This window comes from Callithrix jacchus, chromosome 14 (genome assembly GCF_049354715.1).
Source record: "Callithrix jacchus isolate 240 chromosome 14, calJac240_pri, whole genome shotgun sequence".
Classification (NCBI taxonomy): Eukaryota; Metazoa; Chordata; class Mammalia; order Primates; family Cebidae; genus Callithrix; species Callithrix jacchus.
The window spans coordinates 95032362-95043225 of record NC_133515.1 but is presented as its reverse complement, the minus strand read 5'-3'; the positions used below and the strand labels follow the sequence as shown (position 1 = coordinate 95043225).

General features: G+C 50.7%; 1 non-coding gene across 1 annotated transcript; it reads left to right on the top strand.

Moving 5' to 3' along the window:
* Positions 1–6009: 6009 nt before the first annotated feature.
* Positions 6010–6114, top strand: LOC118147541 (U6 spliceosomal RNA). Its single transcript, XR_004733993.1, has one exon. It is a non-coding gene; the product is annotated as a U6 spliceosomal RNA (small nuclear RNA).
* Positions 6115–10864: the final 4750 nt, after the last annotated feature.

Sequence of the window (10864 nt, the reverse complement as noted above, 5' to 3'; positions counted from 1 at the left end):
GAGGCTGGAGGCTATAATCATCCAAAGCCGCTCATTCACTCGCATGCCCGCCTGGGGTGGGAAGAGCCGATGGCAGGGGCAGGCGAAGCTGAGGTGCCTCACACACCTCTCTCTGTCTCCTTGCAGCCACGCTCCCTGGACCCTCCAGCGGCGGCTTCAGGGTAGCTGGACTTCTTATGTGGGCTCAGGGCTCGAGGGGTGTGTGTCCTGAGCAAGAGCAAGCCAGGCCAAAGCCGCATTCCCTTTTCTAACCAAGACTCTGAAGTCACGCAGCATCATTTCTGCCTCTGTTAATTAGAAGAGTCTCATCAAACCTGGCCCATATTCAAGGAAGGACAATTAGATTCCATCTTTTCATGGGAAGAGTGTCAAAGGATACAAGAACACGACTGTGAACCTGTTTTTAAATCACCACCCAAGACAAGGTCGTTGCCCTATTTCAGACAGCGGTCGAGAAAATAAAGTGTCTTGTCCAGTTCATGCAGCAGTTTAGAACTGATGAGAATTCTAAGCCACATCTTCCAGCTCCAAGGCCAAGGACCTCTATTCACCATTTAGCTCAATGATAAAGGAATCAGAGTCCCTCAGAGCATCTGATGAAATCCATAGACAATTTTCCCAGAAAAAGAAAATGTACATGGATTAAAGTCTGTGTCTATATGTGTAGCAGGGAGCAGAACAGTATAACCAAAAATATGAGGCTGGGCTAACCAACTGTGAGCTCAGCCTGCCCCGGCGCAGCCACTGCACTTACCGCAGCCAGCGAGAGGCGAGGCTCAGCCTCGGGTTCGGAGAAGGCCTTGCTGTGGGGCAGTGCCCTGGGGGCTTGCTGTGGAAGTCCCATGCTGTGCTGTGTCAGCCAGCACCTCCTCCCCATATACGGCATGTGCAGAAAAATGAGATGTTTCCTTCCTGCTCCTGACATGGGTGGACTCCAGGGTCCTGGATGGAGAGACCCAGAATCCAGACTCCTGTACAGCAGCCCCAGCCTTCTCACAGCCCCAGGGACAGCCGGGCAGGACCCCAGGGCAGCCACACAGCAGAACAAGGGGCCTTGTGGGGCCCTTTAGTCTCTGCGTTTGACACAGCGAGGGGTGGCATGGTGGGCCCTGCCCTGTTTTCCTTCTGTTCACACCTGGAGGAGGAACACGTGCATCGGAACTGCAGGAGGAAGAGGGTTTGGAAAGGTCCCTTGAGCGACTGTCATAAATAATTCCCACTCGATCCTTGCCCTCGAGAACCACAAACATAGTAGACGACAGAGAGGGGTTTAACAATTATATATAATTAAATATAATTTAATTAATTGATTAATCATTTTATTATTAATAATTTATTATTTAATAAATTGGTTAAATATAATTAATTTTTATATTAAACAATTGTGTTTATCAATTGGCTTAGAAAATCTCTTGAAAATAGGACAAAGCTGTTCTCATGGGTGTGTTCAAGTTATCTCTAGCACACCCCGATTTAAACCCAGGACCTCTGACACCAGATGTACCTCCCACTCAACAGTGAAAGGTACTGGAGCTCCACAGCTAGTAAGTAGTGGGGCTGAGATTTAAGGCTAGTCTGGCCCCAAAGCCAAGTTCTTAACCATTATCATTTGGGTAATGATCTCCATTGGTGGGCCTGATGGGAGAAGAGGAGAAGCTAGGAAACTGACCCAGATTTCCCGTGGGCTTTACTCCCCTGACCCCAGCCCACTGGGGTGGGTGGGGGAGGCAGTGTGAGGCTGTCGTTAAACCTCGGGCACAGTCAGTCATTGCTCCCTCACTGCAGAGGGGCAGACCTGCCCAGGGTCACACACAGAGCATGGGGCTATGCTCAGACTACAGCCCGGGTCTCCTCAGTCACCCCAGGCCAAGTCGTACCCTCAGCCCTGGTGACCTGTGCCCAGTGGGGACCACCAACAAGAGCCACCTGCAGGCAGGTGTGAGCTGGGAGGAAGTCCCGCAGACAGAAAGGCGGAGGCTGCTGCAGCCCGGCCTGGGCCAGCCCCTCTTGGGGGACTGTAGTTTTAGAGAGGAGTGAATCAGACAGGAGCCCTGCTCACAGCCACACTGTCTACTGCAGTCGCTGCCAGCCACATTTGACGATTTATAGCTAAATTCATTAAAATTAAGTACAATGGAAAATTCAGTTTCTTAGTCACAATAGCCACATTTCAAGCTCTCAGTAGCCACCTTTGGTTAAAGGTGATTGTGTCAGATAATGCAGATACAGAACATTTTCATCAATGCAGAAAAATCTGCCGGACAGCGCTGACACTGGGGGAAAGTCAGATAAAATGAAAAACGATTCCTCCCGCTGGAATGGCGCCAGTTGCCCAGGAATGGTTCTTGGAGGAGGAAGGCCTTGAGGTTCCAACTCACAGGAGCCCTGCCCATCCCCAGGTCTGGGCCCTCCCTCTTCTCCCCTCCAGCCCCAGCCCCAGCCCCAGCCCCAGCCCCAGGCCTGAGGATGCTCTGGTTTCTTTCTGGCTGCCTGTATGTGTGGCTGTCCTCCACCACCTGGGGCAGAGAATGGGGCCTGTGGGGACCTGCAGAGTTGCCCAGAGCCAGCAGATGTGGGAGCAGCTGAACCTCCTCGGGCCACTGCCCACTTGCCCACATCCCTAAGGTTCAGAAAAGGAGGGCTCCGGGGAGCCGATGGAGCTGCAAGTGGCTCGATGACTTTCGGAAGCCACTGGCCTTCGTCACAGTGATGGCGCTGGCAGGGGCGGGCACCGTGTGTTGGTCTCTCAGCATCTTTGATGCGCCTCGAGTCTTTCATGCTGGAGGATGTCCTCTGCCAAGGGACCCATGTGCTGTTTGCTCTTTTCCTTTTATTCCTTTTTTTAATTCATCTCATTAAATTGGTTCTGTACAGGGCAAAAGGAGAGCCCAGCAGACAAGAAATGCTACGCAGTTTACAGGGGAAGAGAAGTGGGGGTAGGAGCTCATTTCTGGCTGGGCGGGTGCAACTGAGAGCAAAGCACTTGCTCTTCCACCCACACTTCAAGGCCTCAGCTGCTCACACACTAAGACCTCTTAGAATCTTTATAGAACCCATGTCTACTTCTTGTGGATGATCATAAAATCCTTATGCGATCTTAATGGATTCCATATAGAAGCTTCATAGAATCCTTTTAGATGCCACATAAAATCCTTACAGAATTCACCAGATTGCACATAGAAGCCTAAATCCCCACTGCCATACACACGACACACACACACACACACACACACACACACACAACATACATGGCACTCCACTGGAAATAGCAAATCATCTTGAACCCCATCTCCTTTCTTCAGAGAATGGCCACTTGGCAGATCTATTCTGTAGATGGAGGGACTGGCGACATCGCCCAGGGTGAGGTCGCAATGCAACCTTTTGTGGCCTGATCTAGGCACGCATCTGTGATGGCCCCTGGGTCTGCAAATCAGGTCCCTCAGGAAGAGGAAAATAATTTGCAAAAGGATCCCAGTGCTCTAAGAAGAAAGAAGAAGCCAACCTCAGTATGAAACTTCGTCGTGGTGTCCTGGGTGCCTGACCTGCCGGGATGTAAGCCCTGTGATGCAGGGGGATTTGTTGGTGGTGTTAACGTGTCCCAGCACCTACTCCTGTGCCCGGCACACATGGTAGATCCTCAGTAAGTAAATGAATGAAGGTGTGCCAGCTGGAAAGGACCTGCAGGGCTCTAAAGAGTACCCACCAGAGAACAGCACAGGCAGCAGGCCACCACGAGCCTATACCAGGTACTGGGCATTGCTGTGGGCTGGGTAGAGACCCAGACCAACGAGACCTCTCTGCTGAGTGAATGGATGGTGGCCTGGCTAATGTGGGGATAAAGGGGTTCTGACAGCACCAGGGTGAGGTCTGTCTGGCAGGCATCCTGGTGGATGATGACCGGGAACTACACGGGCCAGTCTGCAGTAGGCCCTGGGCATGCAGGCTGAGACAGCTCCGAGGATTCGATCCTTGAAGGAAAAGTTTTCTAGTTGTTTGTTAGCTTCATGTCAGGCAGAACGGCTTTCTTTCATTCTTCAGAGTTGTACTCTGCCAAAAGTCCCCAAATTCAACCTTCAGGGGCTTTGTAGGGACTCAGAGACGGGAGGCACCCAGCAAACTTGACTTAGAGCTCAGTTTGTAAAGAGGAAAGAAATTCTGCCTCTTCCAGGCACAGAAGGCAGTTGGTCTTTAGCAGGAGCCCTGGGGAAGCAGCAGAGCTGACACTCATCTAACAGGCAGAGTGCTGTGTGTCTGTCTGTCTGTATGTCGTGCAGGGATGATGGCACCCACACTCCCAGCCGCTCTCTCTCCACACCATGGTGGAGCCCCAGCTCCGCGCCCTGCCCTGGGTATGGCTGAGAATGAACAGGAGCCCTCAGCATTTAGGAGTTAGTAATTTTAGTTTCTTAAGAGCAAAGTACGCTCCAGGTACATGTTTAAAAAAAAGAAAAGGGAGAGGGAAGAGACCCCCTCCCCCCAACAAACAAAAATCAGGCCAGGTTGAGACACTTCTAGCCCAGAACCGTCTTCACAGCAAACCCTAATATCCTACTTCTGCCAACATTCAAATTCAGGTACCTTAAAGGGACAGCTAAAATCTAAATGAACAAAATATCATGTCCAGGCTGCCCGCCAGTGCCTCTAGCATGCACAGTGCCACCCCCATGCAGCAGCATCTCTGACAGCAGGGAGTGGTGGCAGTCACCAGATTCCTTGGGTGATGCAGTCGCCAGCTGGAACCACATCAGCAGCAGGAGGATGTCGGAGGAGAAGGCAGGGGCCAGTGGGGGCCACACCACAGAGGGCCTCGAGCCTTGGGCTGAGTCAAGACTTTGTGTGTAAGTTCTGGGATCCTTGGAGGCTTTGAGCAGAGGAATGACTTTTCAGACACGTGTGATAGAAAGGGTTATATTTAGGGAAAACAAACGTCCCCCATTCCTGGCCCAGTCCTGGTTTGCCTGGACAGTTCCAATTTATGCTGCTTTTCCTAGTAAGTTGATTGCCTATTATACTCTCAAGAGTATCCTGGTTTTACCTACTGGATATTTTATTATATTAAAGAATTATTTTTAATTTTTAAAGTATAATAATATTATGGTTACATTTAAAAAAAAAAAGAATTCTGGGCTGGGCAAGAAGTCTTATGCCTGTAATCCCAGCACTTTGGGAGGCCAAGGGGGGCAGATGACATGAGGCCAGGAGTTCAAGACCAGCCTGGCCAACATGGCAAAACCCCATCTCTACTAAAAAATACAAAAATTAGCTAGGCAAGGTGGCACATGCCTGTAATCCCAGCTACCTGGGAGGCTGAGACGGGAATCTGGGAGGCAGAGGTTATATTGAGCCTAAATCATGCCACTGCACTCCAGCCTGGGAGACAGAGCAAGACTGTCTCAAAACAAACAAACAAACAAACAGAGTCCTGCTGGGCATGACAGCGTGTGCCTGTATCTCAGCTACTCTGGAGGCTGAGGCAGGAGGATCACTTGACCGCAGGAGTACTGGGCTATAGTGCTCTATGCCAGTTGGGTGTACACACTAAGTTTGGCATCAATATGGTGACCTCTTGGGAGCAGGGGACCACCAGGTTGCCTAAGGAGGGGTGAACCAGCCCAGGTTGGAAACGGAGCAGGTCGGAACTCCCGTGTTGATCAGTAGGGGGATTGCACCTGCTCTGGTTGTGCTGCCCAGGCTGGATCCTACTACTCTGACCGTGCTGCCCAGGCTGGATCCTACTACTCTGACCGTGCTGCCCAGGCTGGATCCTACTACTCTGACCGTGCTGCCCAGGCTGGATCCTACTACTCTGACTGTGTTGCCCAGGCTGGAGTGCTGCGGGATTCAGGCTTTGCTCCATTCAATGGAGCCACTGCACTCCAGCCTGGGCAACATAGTGAGACCTCATCTAAAAACAACAAAAAAAGAGTTCTTATCTTTTAAAGATGATAGATAGATAGATAGATGATAGATAGATAGATAGATAGATAGATAGATAGATAGACAGACCTATTGCTCATTCTGGCAGCACATATACTAATATTGGAATGATACAGAGATTAGCATGGCCCCTGCACAAAGGATCACATGCAAATTTGTGAAGCATTACATATTCTATGATAAATGTTTGAGAGATAAATATGCCAATTTTCCTGATTTGATCACTACACATTATATACCCCTCAATATCACTATGTACCCCATAAATATGTACAATTATTATGAGCCAACTAAAAAATCTAAAAATACAGCTATGCACTTAGATAGTTATAGATTAATATTGTCTGGCATTTGCTCTAAACCAATCTAGCAAGGGGAGTGATGGCAGGAAGTGAGTAGGAGTAGGGATGAAATAAAATTGGCCGGGTTGACAATTATGGAGGTTTAGTGGTGGATACATGGGACGGTGGTGGGTCGATGAAACTAGTCTCTCTATTTTTATATTTAGTTAACATTTTCGGGCCGGGCGCAATGGCTCACGCCTATAATCCCAGCACTCTGGGAGGCCAAGGTGGGTGGATCACGAGTTCAAGAGATCGAGACCATCCTGGTCAACGAGGTGAAACCCCGTCTCTACTAAACATACAAAAATTAGCTGGGCATGGTGGTGTGCCCCTGTAGTCTCAGCTACTCAGGAGGCTGAGGCAGGAGAATTGCTTGAACCCAGAAGGCAGAGGTTGCGGTGAGCCGAGATCGTGCCATTGCACTCCAGTCTGGGTAACAAGAGTGAAACTCTGTCTCAAAAAAAAAAACAAAAACAAAAGAACATTTTCGGATATGTTAAGTGTCCCAGAAAAGAAGAAAGTGTCCCAGAGTGGACAATAAATATGGTCACTCTAGTCCAATGGTCCTCAACCCGGAGAGATTTTGCCCCAGGGGACAGTTGGCAAGGTATGGTGGCCTTTTTGGTCATCACAAGTTGGCGGCGGAGTCGGGGTTTGCTTCTATTATCAATTGTATAAATGTCAAATATTGGCTTTCATTGCTAAAGGCTGCAATGCTCAGATTGCCCCCCACAACAAAGAATTCTCTGGCTCAAAATATCAATAGCGCCAAGGGTTATGCCCTGGGTTAGTGTAATGTCTGCGATTTCTTTAAAGCTCCACTGTGTGAACAGAAGCGATAGTGTGTGTGTGAGCTCATTGTAATGTATGCTCTAGGGATGATGAGTTAACACTTAAACTCACACCCTAGAAGTGGCTAGCAAGGGCTTCAAATATAGCTATTTAAATCTGTTCCCCAAAATTCATTAACTAGCATAAACAATGTTTAGATAATTTGTTGGTGGTGAGGTGAGTGATATTCAAAAACTATATTTGGCCGGAAAGATGGTTTAAGCCCCTATGTCTTTGCTTAAATAAGACAGAAGAATCTAGCAAACCTGGGTGTCTGACACCCAGGGACTGGTAGCTCTGGCTCTATTCCCATTTGATTCTGAGTCCCTCTTGGCCTCGACAACTCTGGTAGAAGACTCTGTCTCCTGGCCCAACCAGAAGCTCGGCTGGTCCCGCTGACAGAACTTGGCTATGTCTTTGAGCTCCTGGACTTCCCACGTGAGTGCTATCAACATGCCTAGGGATAGAGAAGGGGATGCCCCAAGTTTCGTGGAGGAGGCCGAATGACTGTTTTTGTGACTGTTTGCTAATAAAAGTATGTCTTTGTGGCAGAATATGGTCTGAAATTTGCTTTCATTGTAACGTATCTCCTTGCGGCAAGGGTATGGGTCCAAAGACCCTTTCCCACCTTATCTTTTGGGATTAGGAGACACTAATGTTTACCCTAAGAACCTGATCATCATTGAACAGTCAAGTTGGCTGAGATCAGAAAGATTATAATGGTTGTGTGTGTGTAGAGTACAAATTGAAGAAGGGATTAGAACCTTCACTTCCTCCATGATCTGTGTATCTTTCTCTGTCTTCCAGGAACACCGCATACCTCCCTAACACGTGTGTCATTGAACAGCTAGACTGGCTGAGATAGAGAAGACAATACTGGAGGTGTGTGGAGAGGACAGATTAGAGAGATTACAACTTTTCCACCTTCTTTAGCATCTTTTTCATATCTTCCAAACACCTGTCTGGCACCAACGCCATGTATCACACACACTTTTCCTGCCCCACCAGGGTCTCATCTATGTTCCCCAACACCTATATCTGTGGCTTCAACCATGGCCAGGGAGTGTCTCCTTGTGCCCAAGGCCTCTCAGGTGTGTCAGCAAGTAGGTAGGCAAGTTCCTGATTCAGTCCGGCCTCAGGGGCTAGAATGCACCATGGGAGCCATGATTGGTTTCAGCTGCCTTTAATCTACACCCAGGCATGTCTTCCATCTCCAGCAGGAGCCAGGCAGGAGCAGGCTGCCTCTGCATCCTAGAAAGCCAGGGTCCTCCCTGGTCATAGCTGTGGCCATGCATGTAGTGACAGGAGGACTGTCCTTGGAAGGTGGGAGTGGCTGGGAGGGCCACACAGGAGGCCTCATTTTCAGTCACCAACAGCTCTGAGAAGTGAGCTTCTCAGAGGATATTCTGAGAGCCCATCTGCATGAGAAGGCAGGAGGCACTGAGCATTAGAGTGAGGACAGGTGTGGGTGGGAATCCCCCAGAAAGAAGGTTGGCATGCCCTCAAGGCAGGGAGAGGTTCCCAGGGCTGTCATGAGATGGCCGTTGCCAATTTCACTGTTCTGAGAAGGAACATTGCTGCCCTAGCCAGCCCCCAATACACATTCATGCACACACAGATACAGAGAAACACACATACTCAAACACACATATATGCGCACGCACACACACACGTACACACACACAGGTCCCTGAGCCACATTCCTTGACTTCAAGGTCCTTTCTTTCACAAGGACTCAGATTGCACATCTGACATGGATTTTTTTCCTAGCTGCCTGTCCCATGGTGTGCAGGCTCCCACGGGGCCCCACAAGTGCCCCACAGGCCCCAAGGCAAGCTGCCTGATGCCCGGAACTCTCCCTCAAGGCACAGCTCTGAAGTAGACCCAAGAGGCCCTCGTTGAGGGCTGAGGCTCTTTCCAGGAGACGAGTGCTCCTTCGCCAGGGTCCTTAACAGGAGTCTGGCACCTGTCTCTATGGCCATCTCTACTCAGTCCCAGCTTCTAGCAGCATCGTGGGAAAGTCTGGGGTGAGAGGGAGGAGGGGATTCTAGGCCTCTGATCTCTGCAGCTCGCCCCTACCCAAACCATGCCAAATATACACATGCTGAAGAAAATAACAAAAATCAAGCCCAGAGTGCTGCTTCAAGGTCCCTTTCCCACCAGCTGCCTCCTAGACCCTGCCTCTCTGGGGGTTCTGGAGTCGCCTGGGTTTCATGCAAGGTGGTGCTAGGCTTTTGCCAGGCAGTGCACAGCTCATGCTGTCTCCTCATCCATCAGGGGTTCTCTGGGCCCAGGGACTGGGCTGGGCATTGTTGATCTCTGTCTTTCTCATGGCAAACACAGCCCAGAGCCTCCTCGACACCCCCCTACCCCCCACGCTCAAAGGATGTCAATGAGCATGGGTAGAATTTAATTGCCTGGCAAGTTCAGACCTGCATCTTTGATCTGCAAGCCTGGCAAGGCTGGGTGACAGGAGGAAAATGGCATTTGGGTGCAGATGGACCCCAACTTGAAACCTGGCTGTGTCATTTCTATCTTGTGACCTTCAGCAGCTGCTTCACACATGACAGCCCTCTGCACCCATCTCCTGAGCACCATGTGTTCTCATCTGGGAAGTGGGTAAAGTCATACCTAATTCACAAGAGAACATGTGGGTGTACAAAACGCCTGGCCCATCCCCTGGGGGCCACTCATCTTCCTTGTGCGGATGAGCTGGGCGCAGTGCTGAGTGTTTCAGTCTCGGTCCCGGGCACTGGAGTTTCTTTGTCATGAAAAGAAACTTTACATACATCCTAGTCCTCCCAACAGACCTATGAGGATGACACCATCATCATCAACACCTTTGTACAGCCCAGGAAACTGAGGCACAGAGAGATTATGAAATTCAGCCAAGTTCACACAGCCCGTAAGTGACAGGGCTGTGGTTTGACCCAGGCATTTGGTTTCTGGGGCCGCCCTAATAGCTATGCCCCTAAACGGCCAGGAGTTTGCCCCAAGACAGGAAACCTACAAAGAGATGTTCTTTGAGTCCATCAAAAAAATTTACTGAGTTCCTCCAAAGGAATTAGGAGAGGGGTCTCAGCCCCACTGCAGGCTGCTCCCTCTGGGGTCCTGGGGAACGGCTCCGGCCCCGGGCCTGCTGGCAGAGCTCTGCTGAGACCTGGGAGGCGGCCCTGCCCTGTCACGTCTCCCTCCACAGCCCACTTGCCTGCCAGGGTGTTTAAACAATGATTAACCAGCAGCAGGCAGGCCAGTGCAGGCCGGGCTGGGCACGGCGGGTGAGCTCACCCCTTGCACAATGGTGGCCGCACCCGCCACCCGCACCCACTACCCGGCTCAGGGGCCGGCCCAGTGGGGCAGGACCAGGCGGGCTCCCAGAAGCAAGGGGTATGACGCTGGGGGGAAATAAGGGACAGCCTTGCCAGACGTGCAGATGTGACTACAATCACATGTGATGCCACCCGCAACCTCCAGCCCATGCTGACTTCAGCCCGTCTTGCCAGGCATCCATTGCTGTGCTGAGACCAGCCTCGAGGGAGATGTTCCTCAAACGGTGTCACCTGAGCCTGTCCCATGCTGCTCCAGCCACAGAGCATTCAACTCCAGACAGGATTAGAGGACGCAGGAGGACCTGCCCACCCCAGGCCCAGGACAGACCTCTGGGCCACACCTCTGGCCCCTCCTCCTTTTTCTCCATGAACGCTCTGAGCCTTGTGGAGTCTGATATCTGGCCCTGGCTCTGGGAAGCACAG